A 27566-nucleotide genomic window follows, 5' to 3' on the forward strand; every position below is an offset into this window, starting at 1 on the left:
AGGTGTATTTAACCTGAAATCATGTGAAACACCTTAATTGCACACAGGTGGACTCCATTCAACTAATTATGTGACTTCTAAAGACAAGTGGTTGCACCAGAGCTTATTTAGGTGTGTCACAGCAAAGGAGGTGAATACTTATGCAGTCAATTATTTCATGTTTTTATATTTGTAATTTAGAACAATTTGTAGATTTTATTTTTCACTTTGACATTATGGATTTTTTTTTGTGTTTATCAGTGGCAAAAAGCCCTAATTAAATCCATTTTGATTACATATTGCAACACAATAAAATATGGAAAAGTCCAAGGGGGGGGTGAATACTTTTGAGAGCCACTGTAAGTACTATTTCTTTCCTGCACTAATTATTTGACCCTGCCATAAGTGAAATCTCAAGATTAGGAGTGTTGATTTATTTATTTATTTTTTGCCTGATGTCAAGCAGGTTGTGGCTACAGCACTAACTAGTTGTAGTATGTTGACTATACCAGTAGGCTACCATACTGTTGTACCCGACTCTCTTCGTAGATTTAAAGGAAAAAATAATTAATGACAGGAAGTGTCTGCCATTCAAGACATTCTGATCAGGTAAAGAAGCAGCAAGAGTTGCTTTCATAGGCTGGTAACATTCCATTTAAGGATGCCTTTATATAAAACCTGAGCTTTACAAAATAGAATGCTTACCATAGAGGACAATGTCCAGCAAGATGACTTTGACAGCATTGAGATATATATATAATATATATATAATATATATATATATATTTTTATGAAAATGTTATACAATATTCATTATGTAAAAACATTATACATGTATAAATAAAATGTATTTATAAATACATTATTGAGTATTTATTAATGTAGTGATTTACATGTTTAAAAAAAAAATGTTTGGATCAAATGCACATTTTTTGGATTTTTTTTTTTTTTTTTTTTTTTGTATATCTTGTAAATAAAAACCAATTCTAGGGAGGCCACCTAATATCTTCACTTTGTACTGGCTGTAGTTCAGTAGAGCAGTCCGTGCTAATTAAGATAAATGCCAATCACTGTTTGTGCACTCATTGTAAAACACAGATTCACATTTCTTATCCTTTGTTTGCTTGTAAAATTGTGTTTGTTTTGCTTCTGTGCACCTTTTTAAAAACAGACAATTTATATATATATATATATATATATATATATATATATATATATATATATATATATATATATATATATATGTATGTGTGTGTGTGTGTGTGTGTGTGTGTGTATATGTATATATATTATATATATATATATATATATAATATATATATATTATCATATATAAATATAAAAAAAATTGTCAGGTTTCTGTTTGAGCTAAAATAAACCTTTTACAGAGAAATTCTGAAATATGATATGCTTTGCGTATCTCTTTCTCCTTCATAGTTATTTCTGTATCTCAAATTCAGTGCGATCGTTTTACACAATGGCCCAATAACAGAAACATGTCACACAAGTTCATGTCATCATCCTTGTGTGATTACAGTTAATACATACTGAACTTTGCAAGTCTTTAAGGAGCAATGATTTAATCAATGCTGCTTGGTCTGCATCAATAATGGAAATGCTCCTGACCATTGGTGCACTTGTTTATGTTGAAATCATGCCATTGGTAAGGTTTGTGTTGACGAACTGAGCCAAGTGATGTTTTGATTTATTTATTTGTGCTATTGGACTCACTCTTGTGCTTTATTTATTAGAAATGATGCATTTGCCATCAAATAATGGCAGGTACAAAGTTAGTAATACAATCATTGACGAACAAGACACACCATAGAATGCTCCTTCTGTTTCTTATTCAAATCCTTCATAAGCACGGTAAGTCATTGCCCTAAATCTTAGCTCTTTAGTACAGCTGCTAGCAGAACCATGTGAAAAAATTATACTTTGATCCAGTTGAATGTCCCATCTGGACAATTATTGGGACCTCTGATTTGTCTAGCCAAGGGCAATGTGTCCTGAGCTGCATTCTGTGATGAGTCACGTCTGATGAAATTAAATTGAATTGCAAATTTTGTATACTGTACAATTGATCTGAAGTGTTACAGGGCACTGTAGAACAGCATTGTCCCTCCACAAAATATAAGCATAAGTGCACAGGGATTCCTCTAAAAGGCCATTTTGCAACACCTTTCTATTAATGTGAAGGTGAAACTAACTAGTCTTGTTGCAGTAAGGAGTGATTAAATCAATGTTATGGTTATTTTCATGCTAGTTTTATACCATTCATAAATGTTATTGCAATGTTGTCTTTGCACTAGAGAGAAAGAAAAGTAGCGAGTAGAAAGCAATTTTCATGTTGGCTTTCAATGGACAGGTGCTCTCAGTATAAACTGGAAGTGAATTGATAACTGCAATTTGGCACTTACGAAGATGTAAAGTATCTCTCACAAGAAACTACTGCAGGTCAAGCAGGCAAAAGTTTAGACTTGTGCACTAAAACATTGGTATTGGAGTTAATTTGAACAGCCTTTGCCCCCTGCCTGGATAACAAGTGGCTGTCTGGGGGATTCTCTTCGTCTGTACAATGCTCAAGATGATCACCGTTGGATAATACCGGTAATTGGCTGCTGGATTTCCTTTTTCTGTTTCTGAAGCTAACACATGGACATGTGTCTGACCCCCTGCTGGGCAGATATTTTAATAGGAGCAAACCAGGTTAGCAGAATGAAGAGAAAGAATACTCAAGTGAAAGTGTAATTTGGCTAAACCAATGTATATATTTTCAACTAACTTTTGCGTGCAAGGATATTTTTTCCTAATGTAGGATAGCTGTCAGAACATTGCCACAAGCTGTGGAAGGTACAGTACATTATAAAGGCCACTCAAGCATTTTATCTATGTATCTGCAAAATAGAAATAGGCCACAGACCTTTTAAAGAGAATACTGTATACAAATAGAATATTATTTATTTACAATGACTGCTAAACAATTGTGCAATTACATTAGTTGAATAACTTTTGTTTTTGCAATAAGGTTTTGCAGAGGATTATTAGAATAGGATAATTTAATCCATGTTTGTTTTGCCCTTGATCTCTTTCTGATCTCCATGGAAGCCCCAGGTGTGCAATCTGAGCAGACAGCTGTTTTGTTTAGTGTCATTTTGCTTTTCATGTTAATATGATTACAGATTAATGTGACAAGTTGTCTATGTTACGTTAGTAATATTAGATGCTGCAACTTTATAGCCTGCCTGCCCTACTTCAAAATTAAAAATAAATTCATTAAAACGAATTACCCAAAGGCATTACCCGTGAGACAAGTCAGTTGCTTACTGTAAAGACATGCATAACAACAATGACATTAGGAGGGCTACTGGATTTGAATAGTTTTAAACGATATGAATATCTGTCTAGCTTTCTCATCATGCCACCTTATGTTGCTCTCTGATGTCAGCGCCGGCAACATTTGCTTGCCTTTGCCTCCCTCCCCTGCCGAAGCTCTGCCGTTTAAAAATGTGCATCTCTATCTGAGCCCGTCAGTGCGCACTTTCATTCATTTGCTGTGCACATCCAAGGGATTTTAGGGAGGCAAGATCGTCGAATGCTGTGTAAGGAAGCAGGCGGCACTGCTGATCAGATAACAAGGTAAGCGGCGAGAAACTGCTTCTCTATTCTCCATAAGAGTCTGCTGCAATGCAATTTGATAAAGAACTACAAAAAAAAGAGCTTGGGATCTCAGTCTTGTTTTTTGATAAGTATATATTTAGATCAAATCAAATCACAAAAACATAACATCAACATACGTTGGAACGGATCTGCATGCGAATTACGCAGTTCAATGCATTATTTTTGTTATTTTTAAAAAATTCCAGTAATCTTGCATTCCTTATTTTTATTGAGGTTAGCTTGGGGGAACTAAAGCCCTGTGTGTTTGTCAGGATATCCGTACAACACAGGACTTCTGGAATTGTTGGGCTTGCTTTAGTTCTCATTGCTCGTTCCGTGATTTAATAGAACCCCCCTTTTCTGCACATGAATGTTACGCTAATGCGAATGGGCACAAAAAGATTTGATGTGATTGTGCAGATTGGAACTTGAGGTACCGGAGAGGCATAACCTGTAACGCATTTATAATCTTGGAGCCCTTTAAAATACAAACCGCAATTGAAGTGGGACGCAGAAAAAAAAAAAAAACGAGAAAGTGTGTTTGATTGGACCATTAACCAGACCGTATAATTGGAATAGAAGCGAAGCTTTGATTTTGGGTGACCGCACACGTTTACCATGAATGAAGTACATGTGGACAACGAGACCCTATCTAAACAGAAGCAGTGGAAGCAAGACGATCCAGAGACTTAGGTATCAATAACAGATATACCCTACCGCTGCGTTAACTACACAATCTGTGAAATCATTAACACTATCGTCATAACATAAACTGTCTACATTTAAAACTGTACAGACAGACCCCAGATTCCTCGTCAATTTATAGTAAAGAATGCCCTTACCAAGTTTTATAACAAGTGGATCAGCTGTTCCATGTAACAATATAAATATGACCAGATTAAAGCAGGATTGGATAAGCGTTTCTTTGGCTGCTTTCAGGACCCTGATCGGCGCTAATCTTGGACTGCCTCACTTTTCCAGCCCAGCGGGGGGTGGAGAATCATTCTCAGTTATGTATCTTTCTCTCTCATGTCATTTTTATAGCTTTTATTCTTGTGGTTTTTTTTTTTTTTTTTTTTTTGACAGCACTTTCAATACTGTTCAGTTCTGTGAGTCCAGAGTAAAAAGAAAAAACAAACAAATAAAATCACTAGCTAGGTACGGTTAGGAATTGATGAAGGGTCAAAGGTGTGCAGGACAGTGCTCCCAGCTACCCCCTGATCTTATCATATTAACGAACGAGGGTCTTTCAGAGCAACGGAATCTATTATGAATTGTGACATCATTCTAGGCCAGGTAAGCCCATTTCTGTGATTGTATTGTAGTTCCTTGGCAAGGCTTTGGAGAACCATTAGATTTGACCTCCAGTTCAGTTAATCAAGTAATGTGTCATTAAATAAAAGCTATAAAATGGTACCTCAATATTATTGACAGCCAATTGAATCGCCCGCTGAGACCAGCTGCCCCCTCTGTGACAGTGTCCCTCTTACTTTTTTTTTTTAACAAAGGATTTTTTTCACAAATAAAATGTTTATTCTAGTATTGTATTTTGGCACAATATGATTGAGTGTTTTTACATAATAATCTGTTCTGGATATGTGGTGCAGTGTTTTAGCCTGTAAGGTTTACAAGGTTACTATACAAGAGTGGATGATACTGTTAGTCAAAAAATATACAAGCACATGAACTTTGAAGAGAGCAAGTAACACCCACAATTCTGAGAAGAAACATATGATCTTTACACAGCATGAAGAAACCAAGCCATGAAACAACCCTCTCTGAGCTCTGTGGCCCTATAGCAAGGCGGTCACAATTTATTTTGGTATAAAAATATTATTTCTTGAAATACTGTTGCCTTAAAATTGTTGTAAACTAGATCTGTTGAATGGAACATGAGCAGCTGTGTGCATGCAAACGGTTAACATGTTAAAATGATCAGAAACTTCCACACATTGCAAACTTACATTCAGACACACACACACACACACACACACACGTCCTTGCATTCAAGCAGAAATGTACTTGTCATATTTTCAATATTGAATATAATACAATTCCATCTAATATACCAGACGTTTACAAAAATAAGACATCGCACAGAGGTTGCAGCTGTCATAGGCAATGGAAATTACTTCAGTACTGTCCTTGATATATAGCAGCCGTGCAGCTCACCCTCTTTCTAAATCTCCTTGCTGTGTTGCGGTCTTTGATCGATGGAGATTGTCTGCTCCAACCTCACCCAACCCCTTTGTTATAAGACCATCTCTGATTTACTGTATGTCTCCCATCCCATGGCTCCCAGTGACATTAAGTCATATTAAAATCCCTGTCATAATAAAGCACACCTTTTATTTAATAGAGGGTGACATTCATGGATACCCTGGGGCAGAGCAATTATGTCAAGTTTGGAGTGTAGAGTGCATTATAATATGATTCTAGCAACTCGTACGGGACCCGTTATCATTAATTGGACAGCCGAAACCATTCATTATTTACGAGGTGTTGATTTCAAGCGTCAGTTCAAAGCTGAAATCTGCACACTCACGTTCAAAAAATATTCTTGGGTCATGGTTTTCCATGGTTTACCCTTCTTTCTTCGAAACTAAACCGTGTTGATTGTCCTGTTTGTTTACATTCTCACTGGTAGCTTTAGCTTTAGACACACATGTTTTCTGCCTTGTCAAAGCTTTAGAGCCTCTCTGAGCTGAACAGGCATGCTCTTGTTACCAGCTGCAGCAGCGTGTGGTTAGACCTGTGGAGATGTTCTTTTCAGCGTGGGAGAGATGATTTTAATGATAAACACCTTCATATCTGAATATAGCCATCCTTTAATGAGCAAGTGGCTTACATTATTTTAGTTGGCGATGGCTCTTACTTCTGTAAAGACACACTACTGATCTAGTCAATGTTATCATGTCAATCTATCCATGGAAGGCACATAGATCTCAAAATAGATCTCTAATTAAACTGATTAACATAGAAAAACATAATGCGGTATTTCAATAATTGCAACAAGAACCACTAATTGCAAACCTCATTAAACAAGTAAGGGGTGGTAAAAGAAAGGCTTAATCCACAAGGTTTTAATTATCATTTATTGTTACAAACAGGGCATGTCAGAAACTTTGATCTCAAAAAGCCGGATAGCGTCTTCAAGTGAAGCTCTAGAAAACTTGAGGCATTTCTTGTTTTCTAGTTGAAGTGCAGACTAGTTTACTGATGGCATGGGGGGGGGGGGTGTTTCAACAGTAGGACTGGTCCAGGTCTGTCTGGGGTGGATTTGAGTCTTCGGACCAGGCCAGGAGCACCCATGGCACGACACTGGATATATAAGAACCTTGTCCATTGGATCTGGTATAGCATATAGACAGAGAGTTTCAGCTGGTTCTAAAAACAATCTCCCTTACCTTCAATGGTATGGAACTGAAAGAAAACATTCTGTAGATCAATTTGACATTAATTACTATGAACATATGTTACATAGCAGTACCTAGGGCAGCAAGATCAATACTACATGTAACAAAATGGAAAATAAAATGGAGATTGTACCGTTGCTGTGGCAACTACCGTGCATTGGTATATTTTACACTGACAATGCAGATAAACTTATTTTAGTTTCAAATTTGTTGGAGTTCCATGCATGGGTAATTGATTTATAACTAACTGTTAATACAGTATGCTATAAAAATAACTGCATTTCTGTATAAAATACATCAGTATAATTTTTTGATTATGGCTAAGCATACATATTCTTAAATAAACACTTGTTAATATGATGTAAGGGCTCCACAGAACACCATCCAAGGTCTTCATTGTACCACATGGAAAACATATTTTCTGTTATTGTGATAGGCAGTGTTTTCTTTGACTTGAACCATAAATGCTGCTCGAGACAACATACTTACAGTTGTCGCCCCTTCCAAGGGGATCCTTGGCAGAATGCAGCAGTCTGCCAGGACAGGAAAAATCGATGCATTGCTTTGTTGGTTGAGAATGTGGGAATGGTGTGGAAGAATCGATGCATTGCTTTGTTGGTTGAGAATGTGGGAATGGTGTGGAAGAATCGATGCATTGCTTTGTTGGTTGAGAATATGGGAATGGTGTGGAAGAATCGATGCATTGCTTTGTTGGTTGAGAATGTGGGAATGGTGTGGAAAAATCGATGCATTGCTTTGTTGGTTGAGAATATGGGAATGGTGTGGAAGAATCGATGCATTACTTTGTTGGTTGAGAATGTGGGAATGGTCTGGAAGAATTGATGCATTGCTTATGTTGGTTGAGACTGTGGGAATGGCGTGGAAGAATCGATGCATTGCTTGTGTTGGTTGAGACCGTGGGAATGGAAATGCCTCAATATGGGAATTGAAATGCACTCTTTGTAAGGGCCTGGAATTACACACATGCTGAATGGCAATGGAGCTTAACTCCCTGATTCATCCTCTGTTATTGAAGAGAATGGGGTGGCGTGTGATAGGAACGAACAAAAGAAATGAAATAGCTGATTGTCCACTGCCCCGGTCTGGCATGCTGAATTGTGTCAAAGAAAAAAGCATCAGAGAGGTGGGAGAAAAAAAAAAACGAAAAATGAATTTGCTTACTCTATAAATCTGAACGCCTTGGACGCCTATGCTGTTGAGTCGTTCAGCAGCTATTATTTGAAAGCTGGTAATAGATGCTTTCTTATTAACATGTATAGTGTTTATGGCTGGCAGTCGGTTTGCGAGACACATTTATGTTGGTTATTTACTGTCTTGCACTGTTGGCCTTGCGCTAGGACAGTGCAGCCAGTTCTCCACCTCGAACAAGCAGCTCACAACAAACGCCTCACTCATTCATCCACTTTGACTACACCGCAGCCTTTCAGAGGCAATACAAAAGAGACTTTAATTAGATTTCTTTGTGGGGGGAAAAATGCCACTGTGCTGTTTGACCTTTGGACACTGAGAGAAGCTTGTTGCTAAATAACGTTTCTTGTAGGTGTCACAAGCGTGGATCAGTGGTTAGGGTTCCAAATACAGTACTGGGTTTGAGCCCCAGACCAGAGCCCAGTATTCTCTCCAGGTTAAAACAGAAGGAAGCTTCATCATGCTTTTTATATCTCTTATAATCCCTGGAGGTATATTTCTAAACTGTCAACCAAACCTGTATATCCTCCAGTAGTTTGGACGCACACAGTATTAACCCTGTAGGAAATGAATCTGCAAGTTGTATATTTGCTGTGGAACACATGTACATGAAGAAAATCACGAAAGTTTTGAAAGTGCCCTCCCATTTCATTCTTCAATACCAGAGAGAACACTACAGCCCGCCATAGTGCTTTCCTTCTTGCCAGAGACATGCCCACTATCAGCCCTCAAAGGCAGTCTGACCTGCTGGCTTGCCCGTACTATCCGTGTGACTGAAACAAGTTGCTAACATGTATTGCAGACAATGTCAGAAGAATATTACTAAATCCAGTCTGTTTTTGTTGGGGTTAAACATGGTTTGAAATGCCTAATAAATATTTTATTGGTGACAATAAGCACTCATTTGACTCAGACATGGATAAGGTTTACATGCAAAGTCGTGCACGTAGTTTGAATAAACAAAGCAGTCTGCTGTATCTCAGGAATCTATTGGAGATGAAAGGTTACTTGTAGTGCAGCTGATGATTGGCTGTGTGCTGCTTTCTTAATTCACCGGCATCTTGCCCTCAGTGAGTGACTGCATTGTGAATAACAAAGTGCTTCCAGTTACATGGGATTTTACATGTGAGGGATTAAACCCATCTGCTGAATAAAAGTAGTGTTATCTCTGATATAAATGTTTGATTGCACATAATAACGTCTCTGCTTGTGTCAAAGTCATTTCAAAGCTGTATATATATATATATATATATATATATATATATATATATATATATATATATATATATATATATATAGATAGATAGATAGATAGATATAGATATATAGATAGATTGATCAAATTAGTATTCCCTTATAAAATGTTACCACAGTAGAAACACAGTATAATCAAGCACAGTGAAAGCATTGTAAAGCATAGGGAAGCATTGCAAAGAATTGCGAGGTATAGAGGTATAGTAAAGCATATTAATAAACATGGCAAACCAGGTAAACTGCACAAATACCGTGGTAATCTTTATAAGGGTTATTCTTGCATAACTGATAGGAGATGTTGATAAGATTCAGAAAAACATTTGGTCACAAACTGCCCAGCAACAACAATGGAGAACAGTTTGAAACTGTGCTTAAAAAGTAAATAACCTGACAACGCTCTGTAATCAAACGAGCAGTGCTTTTGAAAGCAGTTGCTATTATTCCCCTTCATTCGCTTTTAAAGACCAATGTGCGTTACTTTGCTCTTTGGAGTCTCTTTCCTTAATAGTCTCAGTTCTTCTATTCCCCATGCCTCATTAATCCGCAAACACAGATTAATATATAAACATCGCTATTATTAGATCTGCCTCATTTCACTTGTATCTTTCTCATCTGCAGTTAATCTGCTCAGGATATTTAACAGTTCTATTAATCTGCTCTTATTAGGAGGGTGCTCTTTATTTGGCCTTGTAACTAGAACTGCTGAGAGTGGAAAGAGGCTTCAATAGGGAGAGATAGTGTCACTCGCTCTTCTTGTACACAGACTCAAGGACATCTCTATCCACTGCCAAGCCAGTGTGGGACAGTGCTATTCTTCTCTGCCTTCCTGCTAGCACTGGAGGCTCTTGAACGATACAAAGCCATGCAGAATACCTAAATCTGCATGCCAACTCTATACACACTGTGTAGATATCCTTTAACTTACGTGGCCCCTTGAAATATTTCACATGATTATTTCTTATCGTATTTAAGGAACTTAGTATTTAAAAAAGTTACGGAGCTAAGCATTTCAGTAGTAGTGTTAGATTTGTTTGCAGAAGTGGTGGATTTATGGGGAAGGTGTTAACTCACTGTTGTGTTTTTATCTGCACGGGACAGGCTGCAATTATTGGCACTATCCCTGTAGTATATTGCAGTGGACATACATGCCAGCTGTCCTTTATACAGTATGAAAACAAAACTTCTCTGACAGTACCTGTAGGCCAGCCTTGGAGAAACGCATCGCATACCTCTTCAGCTGCTTGGTTAGACAGCTATAGCAAGCAGATAGCACCTCTTAATGTCTTTAATGGCCTGTCAGGTTACTGCTCGCCGTGTGCAGTAAACTGAAAGCTGTATTTTCACAGTCTCGCTGATTTGACGCAGTCTCTGTGTAGAGAGAATCCCTGCTGGCTAGAGATAATGGAGCTTATCATTCAGCTCAGCAGTTTTTTTTAATGATTTAGAACCAGGTTTTGATATTAATAAATGTAACCCTTTAATTGGCCTGTGGGTAGGTTCACTGCTGTTAAAGACGTAGTGCTTCACACAGTTTCAAAAACACGGTTTATTCCACTATGTGACAGAGCGGCTTCAGAACAGGCAAAGCTTGCATCTGAATCTACCTTTATGGAATGGTATTAAACTTGAAAGTCATGCTTACAAATGAAGCAGAATGCACATAAGGCTAAAATGTGGAAGTATGCAGTAAATAACCAATAAATCTTTTTTTATATTTTGTGTGTAAGTAAGTTGTTGACATTGTTTTAATAGCACATATAGGTATTGATTTTATTTCAGTGTTAGTTATTTTTGTGTTAGGCTTTTATTAAAACTTAGAAACCAAGCTGTCCAGGGACCACTTCATTGATTGCCTGCAAAGGATGCTGGCATCTTGGATAATTTGCTGTGTGCGAGGCAGAGCCGTCCTCAAAGCTGAGATTTCAGAGAGGTGGAGGAGGTGGCAGCTAATCCTGTCTGCAGCAACGTGCCCAGCCCCTGGGTCGATATCCCCCATCCCAGTATTGTTTATCAAGGCCATGTGTCACATCATCCTGCCTGACGAGAACAGTCTCCTGCCTTTGTTATTTATTGAGCACTAAGGTCACTCTGCAGAGCTGTAATTAATTCAGGCTGGTTTTATTCTGCACTTTAGGTGTGCAGTTTCCATTAGAGGCCTGCTGCTATTGTCTCAACTCCATAAACTCCAGTATCTCTCATGGATCAATCCTTCACCTGACCTGCAGGTTACAGAAATGTAGGCTGAAGAGTCATTAGACAGAGTGTCACCTCCCTGTAACACGAGTGCCATTCTCTGTGCATTGTGGGTGGATTTTGAAGGGTCAGCATTTCAATTGCCATTCGTTAATCTAGGTCAGGACAGTAAGGCTCATTTCCATGCACCGTTCAGCTTGGGTTGAAAACCCTAATACTACTTTTTCATGTTAATTCAGCCAGCCTGCCTCTGATTTGTTTAGGACTCTTTCCCAAAGTGGAATGGGTAGAAGTATGTCACAACATCTAATCTAAATCCGGGGCTGAGCAGGTTTCTCCATGCTTTCATATTCTCGTGTTTCAGTTTTGTAAACAAATGTAATGTGATCTTAGCCACAAGGCATGCTGGGAAAGAACAGCCAACATCTGCCAAAAACTTCCATTGCATGGAAATCTTTTCACTCAACTCGGGTAGACTATCAATGGTGATTGAGGAGGAATGTAGAAGAACCCGGATCAGCCTGGATTGGTGGTCAATCTGTGCACATGGAAACGAAGTAGTAGTTATCAAAGGTCTTATCTGGGGGCTGTCTAGCATCCAATCTAAAGTCAGTGTGCAGGCTGTCTGTCAAACTGATTTAGTCCATTTAAAAAATTGTGGTTGAAATGCTGCTCAGAAACAAATGCCTAGCAATATGTTTGTCACCTTGTAGTTGGTTCTTTGAGCAAAAACTTGTTTTGAATTTCCATATTGTGGAATATGGTTTGTTTTTTCATTTTCACAGCCTGTTTAGTTTTTAAAAGACCACCTCTGAGGAACCACTTTTGTTGCGGGTTTTGTGCGACAGCCTGCTGTGAGCTGAGGAGACTGATGGAGAGTGTAATTTGCATGAAGCCTGCCACTAATGCCGGCCGAGGTGAGGATAACGAGCAACAGACCGCCATCACGCATCACCCAGAGTGAAACGCAGCCGCTTGCAAACTGTCTTGTTGCTAAGAGCCTCCGTGAATGTGACTTTATTAAAATGATTTCTATTTGGAGGCAATCCTAATTTATTAATGAGAAAATCCCTTAATAGAAATATTTTTAACGAATACCCTTTAGAGAATACACATAAATGTATTTACTGCTTGCAAAGAATCCATTAGAATATCAATGTCTTTGTGCACAGAATACAGAGCCACAATTGGTGTCTGTAGAACAAAAACAGCATGGTGTGTTTTCATTGAAACTGTGAATCCTAATACCTGGTGGAATGCCCAAACAAATCTGAAATGGCTTCCTGGACTGCAAATCACACTTATTGAAAAGCTTTCATGTTGTGTCAGAATAAGAAGGGGTTCTGAGTGTGTGTCATGATAGTAGATGCAAAACACCCTCAAAAACGATATCTACACATACTGGTAAATTGTATTTACAAAGGTATTTGGTATTTGGTCAAGTTAGTTAAAGTTAAAATATGTGCCCTCTCTGGTGGGTAATTGAATTACTGCCAGATACCATTATCAATATAAACACACTTAATTTAACAAAGAACAATAAATGGACCGTTTTATATACAACAAGTTCTACAGCAGAAGTCCTCACCCCAGTTTGCCAAAGTAATGGCCACTTTATCCAGCCTACAAACCTCAAGCATTTGTGACCTACATGAATGCGGAGTTAAGATTTCAGTAATAGGAATGTGTGAAACTGTAATTTGAATGTTTTGGGAGCAAAGGTAGTTATAGTTTTGCACCCTAGTGGAGGAGCAGTGTGCTACAGGCTTTGACGTGCATGCAGTTCAGACCAGCCCCCTTCTGCATTCATGATTTGCTACATGAAGACACATAACAGTTTTCAGACTGCTGTGCCTTTAGATATGCACACAATATATTGCTAGAAATATGCCTTTGTACATGTAGTTTCAAACAGTACATTTGGCAACACATTTGAAATTTACAGAAACATGGATTCAATATTCTTCTGTGTGTTGGCAAAGATGTAAACGTTGCTGATAGATATATATCGAAGTTCATATGGAATTCATGAAGAAACCTCAGAGAATTTGGCAAAAAGGAATTAAGCTTATAGCTTTTACCCAAAAATGTCTAAGACTGGCATCACATTGAATTTGAAATCGCCTACATATTTTTTTTTTTTTAACAACTGTACTTGTGGGATGTGTTGCACCATCCACAATTGTAGAAAAAAAGGATTCATTTTGGGGCATTGCACTTGACATGCATACATTTCAAGAATAAGACTATTCTCTATTAGCCTTAGCTAAAAGTGAGCAGACCCTTCTAGCCCTGTAGACCAGCATGGTTTTTACATTTATGTTTGGGTTGCTGGAGAATATATGCTAAACCCTATGTAGGAATGTACCTGTGTGCTGGCAGCATAGAATTCTTTAAAAAAAAAAAAAAAAAACATCAAGGCCTAATGACAAAGAATTCCTCCTTGCTAACCTTGTTCCCCCCCCCCCCCCCCCCCCCCCCCCCCCCAATGTATTTTTTCCTTTATCTTTGGAAAGAAAGGAACTGTTTTTGATGCAGAAAAATGGATTTGAGGTGGCTGGCGCTGACAGCCTGGTGTGTCGGTTGGATGCGAGTTGTGTTTACGTGGGACAGGAGGGCAAGTTCAGAACTGAAATTCAATTAAAAGTGAAAACGAGAAAGAAAAAAATGAAAAGCGAACTAAATGTTCTAATTAAAGCTTACTGTGTTAAATACTACAGAGGGAAATTAATTAGTGCAGACAAGGGTGCCTTTATTCCTCCACCTTTAATGAATTTCTCAGAATAAAATGATGTGATTTCATCAGATGCTAATTTCATTCCAAAGGGAAATTTCTCTCAATACTGTTAATTTCGCCTCATTTCTCTCCTTTTAAATCTTAAATCATCTTAATTAAATAGCTCGTTAATGTTGAGAGGGACAGCTTTTAATAAGGCTGTGAAAAACAAATCTACTGTACTTACCACATCCAGATAATAATATTTTAAATGATGCACACATTGGTTTCATTGGGTTTCACACCGTTAACCCATAGAGTTCACATAAACAGTTTAAAAACTGAAGGAATAGGAGCCAAGACTGCTTTTGCATGCCTGACTCTTCTGTACTACTCAAATAGTACATACCAATGGGATGTCGTTTATAAAGCCCTTGGGTGACTATACTTCAGGGTGAGAATACCACTGGCTACAGTACAGATTCTGTGAGGCTCCATCTGCTCTTTGTAGTTTAAAGGCCCTGTTGCGCTTGTTTGAAGTTACCTTTTCCACTGATGTGGGCACAAGCAAAAATATTGCATAGCAGATCTACCGAGCATAAATATTTCCCATTAAAGAAAATGACTGGTTTATGTTGAAAACTGGAAGGTGATTTCTGTATGCGGGGGGCAGGGGCATTTTGGGAGGTTTTTCTGTCGGGGTCGCTAAGCTGAATACATTTTTTTTTGTATTTGTTCATTTTCTTTTTTAAAAGACATTCTGAAATACATTTCATGGACCACACAGTCTTGGAATAAATCACAGAGAGATGTACTGGTACACGAGGAAAGGGTTTGTTTTATTGAATCTGTATTTAATTGTATTTAGTCAGTCTAACCTGTGCTCAGCTGGGTTAGTGTTGTCAGCAGTACATGGATGCAGCTGCTATTGTGCAGCTCTGTGCCCTGCGCTGAAATCCATTTATATTAGATGTCCTTATTTTTCCAATTCAGACGTTTCATTTGTTTTTACTGCTCACACCTCCGATTCTCAATTCGCTCGACGGTCAGGAGTACACCCAGGGAGAGGTGGTGCGTTGGCTGCTCTGCCAAGACACCTCCTCTTTTGACCTCTTGCAGCCTTATCGTGGAATATATAAGTTGGTCTCCGCACTGAGGTAAGACAGCAAAGCCTTCCAGAGACTGTTGTCCGGCTTTTTCGGTCAAAGAGTAAACTAACTTTTGTAAATTACAGTTAATTGAAGGCTAATGAAGCAACCATGAAAAAAAAGTTAGAGTCAAACAGTTTACAGAGGCAGCTGAAATTTTTTGCTGCTTGACTAACATTCAGTGCTCTGTGATTGGCCGATGAGCTTCGGTAGTATTACTGGAGCATGCTTTTACAGACCACTAGGGGTCATTACAGTGAATTTGCCACTATTGCTGTGTCTATTTAAGGTGTATATATATATATATATATATTGCACCACTGGAGTCAGCACATTTCCTTGTATATTTTTATATGCAGAGATGCAGCTTGGTTCTCGGGGTGTAATAAGTAATATTATCTCATGTGGGAGGCACATATGCTGGTTCCATATGGGGTTTCTCATCTTCTCCGGTATACTCAAATGTTTCTAGTTAATTTGGTACAACTGTAACTCACCACCATCTGGGCTTTGTCAGGCATGTTAATAAAACCACAAACAAACAAAAAAACCAAAAAAGCTTTGAATTTATTGGGAAAAGCAGCGATTTTCAAGTAGAAGAGAACTCCCCAGCCACCGAAATTAAGACTAAAGATTCTTAAACTTGAACTCACTCCATCATAATTAAGAATGCTTGCGTAATTGTTTAAGATATCAGTACCGGCTGGCTGACTATGACTGTGGATGTGTTTTTCTTTTTCTTTTGCTTGGAATGGGCTCCAAGCAAATTCTTTATGATAGCTACTGTCATGCTGCAGCTGAATCTGCGTGCCTGAGTAGTTGAGAGAAGATAGACTGTCTGTTATACCAGTAGAATTACAGGAGTGCAGTTGGGAGACAGAGGGGGCAAGTTAATTTCCTGTCATTTTTAAAATGATTTAAAAATGTTTTAAACTAAGCAGTTTAGGCATGTGTGGGTTATAAAAAAGCTAGAAAGGAATAATCTTTTTTGTTGATATTTATTTATTTATTTAGGTTATCAGTTAATATTTCCAGTTGGTTGTCTGCTGTGATACAAGAACACTGAGTAGTGACTGTGTTTTTGTTCACTAGCCCACTCTTTGTGTTTTGGGGAGCTGAGTTTAATCCCGGGTTGAGGTAAAACAAGTCGACCATCGTTTTGTCTAGTGAAAAAGAGACCTTGTAGTTTGCATACTACTGTGTCAGGTGAAGAGCCATCTTATTTTTCAAATTATTTTTGTTATTTTTCTCCCAGTTATTATTTAGGGTCAGCTTATCTCTACCACCCCTGAGCTGACTTGGGAGCGGCGAAGATGAACACATGCCGTCAGCCGCCCACTTCTTTACACACTGCAAATTCACCATACAGCCACCCAGGAGCTACAGCGTAAGAGGACAACTTAGCTCCTGAGCAGATAGACCACGCCCCCCTCAGCGACGCTCAGCCAATTGAGCGCCGCCTCCTGGGAACTCCCATCGACGGTCGGCTTTTGGAATAGTCCAGACTCGAACCGGCGACATCCAGGCTATAGGACACATCCTGCAATGACACAGAGCGCCGTTACTGGATGCGTCACTCGGGAGCCCCAAGCTATCTCCTTTTTAAACTGCATTGTGTTATTACTCCTCAGAAACAAAAGATGTGCTTTCCAGTTTGCAGCCCGGGCAGTAGCCACCACTCCCAGCAATCAAAAGGTCAATGATTATACGAGACAAAATCTGAAATAAAAATCTTCATTAGAGGATGCACTCCTCTGGAGATCAGTAAAGCCAGTGGGAACACGCAGGGCATGATTTATAAAAGCTCTGCCCTATAATCGATCTCATTTTCTATCACATTAAACTTTAAAAGCAGCAAACGCTGTAAAGTCATCTTCTTTTTTTATTTTAATTCACCAATAAAAATACCAAAAACAGAATGCAAATGAACAAGTAGCACTCTCAGGTCTCTGCTAGGCTTTGCTGTGACTTTACCACTTATTTATACTCTATGCCAGTGGAAAATTGACATTTCTTGGCCTCTCTCTCACACTACACTTTGCAACTTATGCTACATTTGCATCTGCACCATGAAGCCAGTGTGTAAAACTCAATCTCTTCTTATGCCAACATCAAATTGAAGTTAATTCCTTACAGTTTTGCAGTGATAGTCCTTGGAGATAATAGGAAATACCTCTGCTGTACTACTGACCATGCAAGCATCTTATTAATTATTTCTACGTTGCTTCAAACACTCAATCATGAATTCAAGTAGACAATGGGTTGGCTGGTCCCTTCATCACAGGACTAGAGGGTGCCTTCCTCACTGGAAATCTACATGACTTGGTGTCTTGTAAGTATAACATTATTATATTATTACAGCACACATGTGATTGGCTTTCTGCTGGAGTGAAGTAAAAAGGAATTGTGTAGCCACTGGGCATGAGGCATAGAGGGATGGAAATAATGTTCTGCCGTTGAACATGCATGAGAGCGGCCCTTCAGTTGGACTTCTTATTTAATGTGACAAGCGCTGTGTCTCTCATCATTTAGGGCCAGGTGTCAGGGGAGTGGAATAGTGTGTGCTCTGAATGGGAGAGGCTCCTGAGTGTGCATCGCTGTGCTGGCAGTGAAATAGCTCGCCTGAAATTTGCTGTGACTTTTCAAGACTAGAAATGGGAGAGCAAGGCTGGCACTTGTTAATTTAATCAGGTAGAGGGAGGAAGGCAGAGGGTTGCTAATGCAGCTTCCTCAGGGCTGGAGGCGGGGGGGGGGGTATTTTGTTCCCTCTGAGTCCCGAAGTTAAAAGCTATTTGCTTTTGATAATGGTGTGAAATTATTTCAGGTGGTGTGTTTGCACCTGTTTGCTTGGAATCATGCTGAGAACGCGTTTAGCCATTCTTGGCTATTGTAACTGCAGTTTTACACAGCTGTGCTGTCCTATTCTATCTTATTAGACTAAATGGCTTTTTATTTGGAAATGCTGCAAAGTAGAGGGTCTCACCACTACTTTACCCAGTCAGCATTAATAAAGGTGTTCTTTTATAGCTATTGTATTGTTAGGCAATATTTATTCAAATTGGATTTTTACATATCCCACTTCGTGGCTACATATAATTGTTCTTTATTGTGGGGAATGTCAGTGTTTCTCTTGAAGGGAGTGTGAAGTCTAAGTTTTCTGTCTACCCAGAGTGATGGTGTCTTTAACAGACAGCTGCACTGTCCAATATCAATATGTTCACTTTCCCACTCACAGCAAGGGAACAGGACCTCTTTGTACAGAAACCTACATGCTCAGAGCAGTATCCAGTATAAATCCTCTTTATCCCCCCTCTCTCTCTCTCTCTCTCTCTCTCTCTCTCTCTCTCTGTCCACCCCCAGTGAACTTTGGAATGTGTGCCTATAAGGCTATAAATATTTTCAGCTATAATGATAACCGTACTGAACGATGTCAGTGCATAGCGCAGAGGCAGGTCCTGATTTTCTTCTGTAAAGCCAATCAAGGGGGAGACTGCAAGCTGCAAGGGCCCAGATTTTTTTTATTTTTTAAGCCACAGCTGAATTATGAATGACAGTTACAGCTCCGAAAATAGCTGGCTTTTTCTCTTTCTGCTCGCTGCCAGCCATGCGTTAAAGTTTTATGGCACCGTTTCCAACTGTCGTTTGGAAGTGTGTTAAAATTGCACAGCTCTGCACTTTTGCTGAGGGATTTATGTGGGATGCTACAGGTCTTCTATTTTTTATTTATCTCTAAATATTCTTTTTTAGATTCTTAAGCGCAGTCAGTTGCCCACTTGCTCCCTAGTTGGTGTTCTGCATTGACATCTGACCTGGATGTGCTCTGTCTGCCAGTGCTTGTCTGTAGCCTGTGTAAGGTACCTTCACTCTATGTAACTATTTCCACTGGATCATCCAATCAGAGCCATGCCTTCACCAACCTCACGTCCTACTGTTTTTCAAGTTTTGGATGAACTACCTACAGCATCACAAGATTTAATCCATATGATTTGAAGTTTCATTTCAGTACTTCTATAATGCACCATGGTAACCACTGAACATTACAAGCCTTTGTATGCATGTTTCAGGACTGATCCCACAGTAGTAACAAAATCCAGCGACGGTTTTGGTTTCAGTATCCAATCCACAGTTACATTCTCTTCTCAGTAGATCTTGGAAGCAGAGTAGGGGCAGACCTTGTCAGTAACTGGACAAAAAAATCCTTGCCATGCTTCCCAAAGTGACCCCAGTGGTTTAGTTATGGGGTACACCCTTCTATCTTAGCCATAACTCAACACACTCGTGGCTAAACTTTGTAGAATAGCACAGCAACCCTACTTGCCATACACCGAGCACATTTGGATAAAAAGCATGGCTGATCTCTGTTCTCCAGGATCGGTAGCCCGCCCACTTTTGCTCTAGAATGCTCAGCGTAAAAGCGATTCTGGCTTCAGGTTTGTGAGATCAAAGGACGCTCACACGCCTTCAGAACGTCTGTGCTGTGTGGGGGACCCACTGCGGTGAGGAAAAAAAACATAATTGGACAGTCCAAAATAAAAAAAAATAAAAAATTGGTCACTCTAAATTTAAATTAAAAAAACCTTATTATCTTCCAAATCTTTTTTCTTAGGAAGCACCTCTTGCCTAGGCTGGACAGGGGTCTCCAAGAAAACAGAAAATACATGATCAAAGGCGTATCTGATATAAAAACATCAACTAAATAAATCCAGCAGGTTGCAAATTTCCTTCACGAGGCCCTCTGCCTGTTTCTTTACATTTCAAGTAATGCTAGCTTATTGGTTAATGCCACTTGTAATACAGCATTCTGGTGTTGTGTGATGTGTGTTTGCTTTGTGAGATTACAAAGTGGGGCTGTCTATGGGGAACAGGATTTCAGATCTCTTGATGTGCTAGCAGTGTTGTGGATGATATAGTCACTCTGATTACACAGACTGGGTGAGCCTGTCCTGCTGAGAGACTCTTCTGAATTGACTGCCGTCAGAGTCTTCATTTCGATACGGAAATCTTTTGTCTTTTATATCTTTTTATGTCATTGTTAATGTACGAGTTTAAGACTCCTCTTCAGTTTTGGAGTGTTTCTGGACTGTTGGTTTAGACAGAAGATTGGTCAATATGACAGATGCTTTAATTAGTTTTCTTTTTTTTTTTTTGGAGTGAGAGTAATTATTTTATGTTTCACAAAAGAGCTGAAGTATTATGTCTTTTAAAATTTGAGGCTACAGTTCGGTGGCCCACTGACAGCAAGCATTCTGATGTTTTTCACATGCAAACTCGGAATCTCAAGGTCAGAGCACGCTGCACTAACATTTAAGGCAACAGTAGCTTATTTTTCTCTGAAATCTAAAGATTCTGCTTCTGGAGTAGCTAGTCCCCAGGAATCTATCAGAGATGAATGCCAGAAAACAGAATTTAACTTTTAACAGACCTGCCTATTTATCTATATATTCCTAATACAGTAATATCCTGCTGCAGGTATAGTGCTGGTGGTAGGGTTGGCAGCACAGCTGACTTATAGATTGGTTATATGGAGCCTTTTGACCTCTGGGGCACTGTTCTGAATCTAGACTATGTTAAATGGTTGCCAATATGCTGTGTAATGCCTGTTTGAAGGCTGATGTGTAATACATTCTATGGGGCTCTGTGGAAGACATAGCAATTTGGGGTCTATGCAATCAATCAACTTTTAGGGAATGTAAATAAACTGGATATTCAACAAAGTCTGCTTAATGGGTCAATGGAACGCTAAAGTGTGGCGGCAACATAGCAAACCAGCACCAAGGAATTACATGCATTTAGTGGGAAATTAAACATCACTTCGGAACAAAGCAAGTGAGATCTACTACAAACCAATTTTTAGCATTTGTAGTTGTTATGGTATTGGCAAATAATGGACACAAAGCCTTTCACCTTGAGCCTGGAGTTTTCTTCAACAGCCAGTGAAGTGTGTTGGACTTAAGCGCTAATCCTTTAGTGGAGCTAAGGCAGGGAGCTCCTAGACCAGTGACTGAGACAGTTCTACATGTTCTTCAGTTCTAATTTCCATTTACCGGGGAATATAAAGCCCCTTTATCCCGCTGCTGCTCCAGGTCCCCCTCCCTCACACAGTGTCCCGTGGCTCCGCAGGAAGCCCAGTGGAGCTACTGGAGGCAGAGGCTGAGACTGAGCCGATGTGGCAGTCCCCTTGCTGGCAGCCTGGTCCTCTGGGGCCGCCTTTAATTTCCCTTTCAATTCCTGTCCTCCTCGCCACGCTCTATAATGTGATGGGTGCGGGGTGGCAGGTAGCAGACTGTAGACGTTGTTCTTTAATTGAGCTGGATCTGCGCATTGTTTCTGTGTGTGCCTGATTTTTATTCCAAGTCCTCAAGCTGCATTCAGATGAAATTAACAGAACATGGTTCTAGGTAGGAGACAGATGCCAACACAAGTGCTGTATGTACTTATTATTTTATCGTCACATGCATCCATTGTTTCCAACAGTATATATGTATATGTAAAAAAAAAAAAAAATCCCAACATAGATATGTTTTGCCCACCGCAGAGCAGAGCAGATATAAAAACTGAAACAAAACTAGCTGAAAACCAAAGAAATGATGTCCATAAATGAAACTGGGCTGTCAAGAATATCCCAGAATTTACCTTACTATAAATAGCTCAGCCCATTTGCTTACATTGTCTTTTCCAGGGCTTTGTTTTAAGCAGTTATTGCAAATGTATCCTAATTATGTGATGCTGTTAATCCCCAGGTAATGATCTGGGACTTCAGAACTCATCATCACACTGGTCACAGAAGACTGATTCTATTAGGGGTTAGTCAGGGGATGGGCAGGTATGTGTCGCGTGTGTATCAAACCATATTACAGAGGCATTCAGAGACTGCTGCAGTTTATCAGGGTAGGGTACAGGACTACAGGTTGATGAAACCAACCTCTAAACTCTAGACAGGTAACCCTCGAAACCTGTCAATAAACCACAGATACGAAATCCAAATGCAAATAATCACCATCTCACTTTTTGGCCTTGACTGGAGCAGAGTGGCGGTCAAATTGCCTTCCTGACTACTGATGAGCACCAGACTAAATGAAGACTAGGCTAAATGACAAAACCTGTCAGCCCAGCATGTTGTAATGGGCTTCTGCACCATAGTTGACTCAACAGTAAAGATTAAAAATAATTTATAGCAAGAGTTGTCTTGACTGAGTGCAGCTACTGGAGTCATACATCATTATTTATTACACAGTGCACTATATTTCACTTTGTATGTGCTGTGTAGCTGCTCTTAGCCTTCCTGCTCAACATCAGCACTACCACCTGTTACAGATCGTGCCGAATATAACTTCTTAAAGGTGGAGAGTATTTTATTGCCAATGTCTCTTTCCCAGCTAAGGATAGTAGTGGAGGAGTTGTGGGGGAGATTTGAAATTGAACAAATAAGGCAAATTCATCAGGGGATGATGCTTTCAGCAAAGGCTTTTGATCATGTCTTTGCTTGAATTGTGTGCCGGGTTTCTTTTATTTGAGTTTCGATTGCATCGCTCGAGACTGCGACCAATGGAATTCGGAGCAGTTCTTTAGCAGTGAAAGGCATGGATTTAGGACACAGCGCTGGTTTTAATTGCTTTTCTAGCCACTGATTTTCGATCTCTGTATTGACTTTACCCAAGGGTCTGTGTTGTACAACTGGCAGCAGTATATATCACTTCAGCAGCTTTCTGATCATATTCCTCACCCTCTGCTGATTAAGGGTATTTTTGCAGGAGAGTCCAGCGTGCCCTGTCTCCTGTCTCTCAGACTATTTTTTATTCTATTTCTTTGGGTTCATAATTACAAAAAACAAACAGAACAGAATAGCAAAAAACATCAACTCTCTCCCCAGTCTCCCTCACAGCCCCAGTCCCCAGTCCCCAGTACAACACATTGGGAATGCATTGTATGCCTGCTGTGTTAATAAAGGTCTACATCTTTAACATGACAGAAAAAGGAGAAATGTGTTGAACTGGCACCGGGATTCCTGTTTCCAGTTTGAAAGTGCTGTGTCTGGTTGGTCACTTTGCAAGTGTGGGGGTTCCTAACTGTGAGGATCTATTCTGCTTCCTTGAATCTATTCTATATTTGACTTCTTCCCTTTTTAAAATTAACATTGCCTTAGTAATAATGAGGTTGTCTTGAAGCTTTCCCAATTGTTCATTTTAACAATTTCCAGACAGCTAGTTAGATGAATTCAGAGGGCATTTGCCTGTTTTCATCATTCTGAGCCTTGGTGCAGTACTGTATATAAAGAGAAAGAGGTACGTTGGTGTGTCTTATATTATGAAGCTGTTTGTATTCTCTCCACCTTCCATTTGTAAGCCTGTCCGCGGCACTTGTGTGTTAGAAATAGTTATGTGTAAGTGTGGCTGACATCTTGCTGATCCTTCCCGGTTGGGGACAAGCAGTGCTGTGGAGAGAGGAGTCCTGCCTTCACTTGCGCTGCTGATGGAGAGCTGATTTTGAGCTGTTCCTGAAGTCTCTGATCTTCAAAGTCAAAAAAAAAAAATGAAACGAATTGGCTCCCTTCAGGCAGAAACGCCATCAATGGGGCCCGATCCAGAGGATTTGTTATTTAAATTACTTTTCTTTTTTTTTTTTTATAAAATTGATTTTGCTTTAGCTGGAGAGGTTATGAAATCTCATTTCCAGTAACATTTTGGCTGAGACAGCAACAGCACCACGCTGAGACACATTGCAAAAGGTTACTCAGCCAGCTAAAATCAAACACACTGCACAAATCCGTCAGATTTCTATCTGTCTCGCATTCTGAAAACTAGCACAAGCAGCAATTTCTATATAGGACATGACATTTATTTTGTAATGACTGCACAAGGTATGTATTGAAAGCAGTATTGGGTTCTGACTGAGGCCTGTGTGGCTTGTCACTGTGTCTTAAGTCTGAGTCACTCAAATATATGCCTGGACTTTATACATTGAGAATTCCTATTGAACCCTGAAGTTTCAACAGTTTTATTGCAACTCAGAAACAAACCTTTTTACCCCCCTAAATAAAGCAGAAATATTAATTGTATTGCATGATATTAGTTTGATGGGTTTATCTAGTTATTGGCAGTGTTTTGCATTAAATTATGTGGTATATTCATCAATTTATTTTTCTTTGGCATGCGGTCTACTGTTCTTTGTCAAACTATGTTTGCTACCAATACTGTGAATATTATAGTATTCTAATATTATAGATGTTGCTGCCTTTCTTAATAATGATTGTGGAGACACTTCTTTCTTTTAAAGTCAGTGAAAAAGCAGAGATGTATAAACTGTGTTATTCCAGGTTCAAGAGCTGACGATTCAATTTCAGATTCAGGTCTGTAATGCTTTTTTTTTTTTTTTTACTGACCACTTTAAAAGCCAGAAAGGAACTGAACAACATACTGTATAACAAGAGAGTACCACGTTTTGCTTTCTTGAAAGTAATATCATGGTTCAGTTTTTAGGGTCACGTTTGGAGAAGGGGAAATCTTACTATGATATAACAAGGTGGATTTCTTTAAGTCCCCTTACAGCAAACTCACAGTGTGCGTGTGTATGTGTTTCTGTGGAGCTCACTCTGCAGTATATTCAAACTCAGATTTTAATGTAATGTGGACTGCAGTTCTGTTGCCAAAAGCCTCGAAAGTCAAGTTATTTCTTGACTAAGACAAAAAAAAAAACACTGGCCTCCGCTGAACTGCGTTCATAACACACAGACCTTGACAAGCAGAACAGTATGGAGGCAAGGGATAGAGTAGCCTTTAGGGTCAGGCTCAGCGAGTCAGCAGGCAGGCTCAGATTGGTATATTTTGAGGGTGTTATCCATATAAAGCAGGTAATAGACATCCACTACAGAGCTCTATGACCCCTGATGTTAGCCTTTTCTTGCCATCTGTTTCTTAGCAGCATTGAAAAATGACATCTTGGCTTTATAATCACCTTTTATGAATGAATCAAGAGGGATCAAAATGTATTCATTGTGATATTTTTCGTAGCTAAATATAATTACAAATTACATTCATTACCCCAGAAGCGTTATCAGTGGCGATGTAGAGGCTTTTCAATTAATCCAACAAATAACCCTAGTCTGATTTCAAGAGCCTAAGGTGAATTTATCGTACTTATAAAAGGTTAAGTCAACAATTCGCTCTGAAAATGCAGTTCTAAACTGACCTCCCTCGCCCCCACACCACCCTCCTCTTTGCCTCCTAACAGCATGCCCGAGTCGCTGTTGTACCGAGAATGTGAGTAGGAGGATTGCATTGTGGGAAATATGTCAAGAAGCACGGAGAGAAGGTCTTACCAAGGGAATCTTTGTTCAGGAATGCAGTTTTAGAACATGCTCACCATACAGAGCGACATATGTTGTTTACAAAGAATTTAAAGAGAATGTCTCCCATTACTGAGGACTTTCTGTCCTGAGCTGATCATTATTCATCACTGCTCCCCCCCGGTGCTGCACCCAGGAACTAAGTGGAACATGGACCCTGCACTTGTAGACATGTATACCACGCATCTACATAAACAGAACAGGAGATTGCACAGCACCGTCAGATCCAAACAACCGCTAGCTACATTCTAGCAATAAAATTAATAAATGAAAATCTTAAGTTTAGATGACCACTAGTTATATCCTCTGTCTCTTTGTCACAGACGCGCTACTTGGCTTACCAACCATCTGCAATAATGCTATCCCATCTGGAATGATGGTTCCATTCACCTTTTCAGGGCTTAAATTCACCCAATCTCCACTCCGTTGAGCCCAATTTATCCTGCTGTCTAGGTCAGTGACCCATGGGAAGCTAGGGAAGGTGAATCCCTGTGGCACACCGTGAATGAAACATTATTCATGTCTGTAAAATCAGGCTCCCGACTCAGGGGTGACACATTGGTCTTAAGGCATCTGTCCATACGAGAAGGGTCCAGAAAGAGTGGCGAGAGACTGATGCCTGATGTGATCTTATCATATAGGGTCGGCTGGTCCTGCTCAGAGGGATGCTGTGCCAGGAGCCCTCTGTGGACACACTACAACATTAATAAATGACAAGCAGCCTCATGGGAAGCACTTTGTAAAGGATGGCAGCTGCAGCTGGAGAGAGAAGAGCCTGGTCTTGTGGGGTCTGTGTCACCCGTGAAACACTACCTTGTGGCTGCTGCACTACAAGTTCTCATGCCTCTCTGGTCTTGTGATTCATCTGTATTGATTTTATACAGACGCAGAAACTTGCCAAGGCTTTACTTTAATCGGCACTTGTTTATTGAGTGTTAACAGCTAGCTTACTAACATGCTGACAATTTTTGTCAGTGGTTAGTGTACGTATACTGTTGTATTTCTAAAGTATTAAAGTTTATTAGGAAGTTCAGCTGCACAGTTGCAAGGGGACTAATGAGCACAGTTTAGAAAAGAGATGTTTAACCCTTTGTGACTACATCGTTTGTATGAGCTGAGTTTTCTATTTGTATCATGTTTTAAATGCTATTGGATCTTTGCGCTCGTCAAGGCTCTAAAGGCCGGTGGGATTCCTCTGTTGATCTCGTCTAACCTGGAATGATCATGTCATTTCTGTCTTTTATTTGTTTGGGGACTAACTGAGATGAGTTCTCATGCAGGCTGCTTGGCGATGACATTGCTACCTCTCCTTCGGTTAGCCCTGTCGTTACTCCCTGTCCACACATGCACAGAGCTGCACAAATGCACTCATGCATATATACACGTAATATACATCCTCGCACGTCCTCTGGACATGTAGCAGAGATACCATCGTCCAAACTTCTTTAGAAACATGGTGTTAGACAAACATTTTAACAAGAAGTGCATTGTCACACCAAGGGGTTGTTTTTTTCACAGCTTTTAGAATTTTAAAAATACAAATTTCAACTGTACAATGATATGGAAGTGGAAATGGTACTGAAGCTGAATCCCTCCATCACCACGTTACACACACACGCTGACACACACATATACACGCTAACACACAC

General features: G+C 39.6%; 1 protein-coding gene across 2 annotated transcripts in view; it reads left to right on the plus strand.

The window, feature by feature from the left end:
• Positions 1 to 3528: 3528 nt before the first annotated feature.
• LOC121295892 (dystrophin-related protein 2-like) overlaps positions 3529 to 27566 on the plus strand; it is a 52882-nt gene continuing 28844 nt past the window's right edge. For both annotated transcript variants that reach the window (XM_041221015.1, XM_041221014.1), the window contains exon 1: positions 3529 to 3618. The gene's annotated coding sequence lies outside the window, so the exon portion shown is untranslated. The remainder of the gene's footprint in view (positions 3619 to 27566) is intronic.

This window comes from Polyodon spathula, chromosome 20 (assembly GCF_017654505.1).
Source record: "Polyodon spathula isolate WHYD16114869_AA chromosome 20, ASM1765450v1, whole genome shotgun sequence".
Classification (NCBI taxonomy): domain Eukaryota; kingdom Metazoa; phylum Chordata; class Actinopteri; order Acipenseriformes; family Polyodontidae; genus Polyodon; species Polyodon spathula.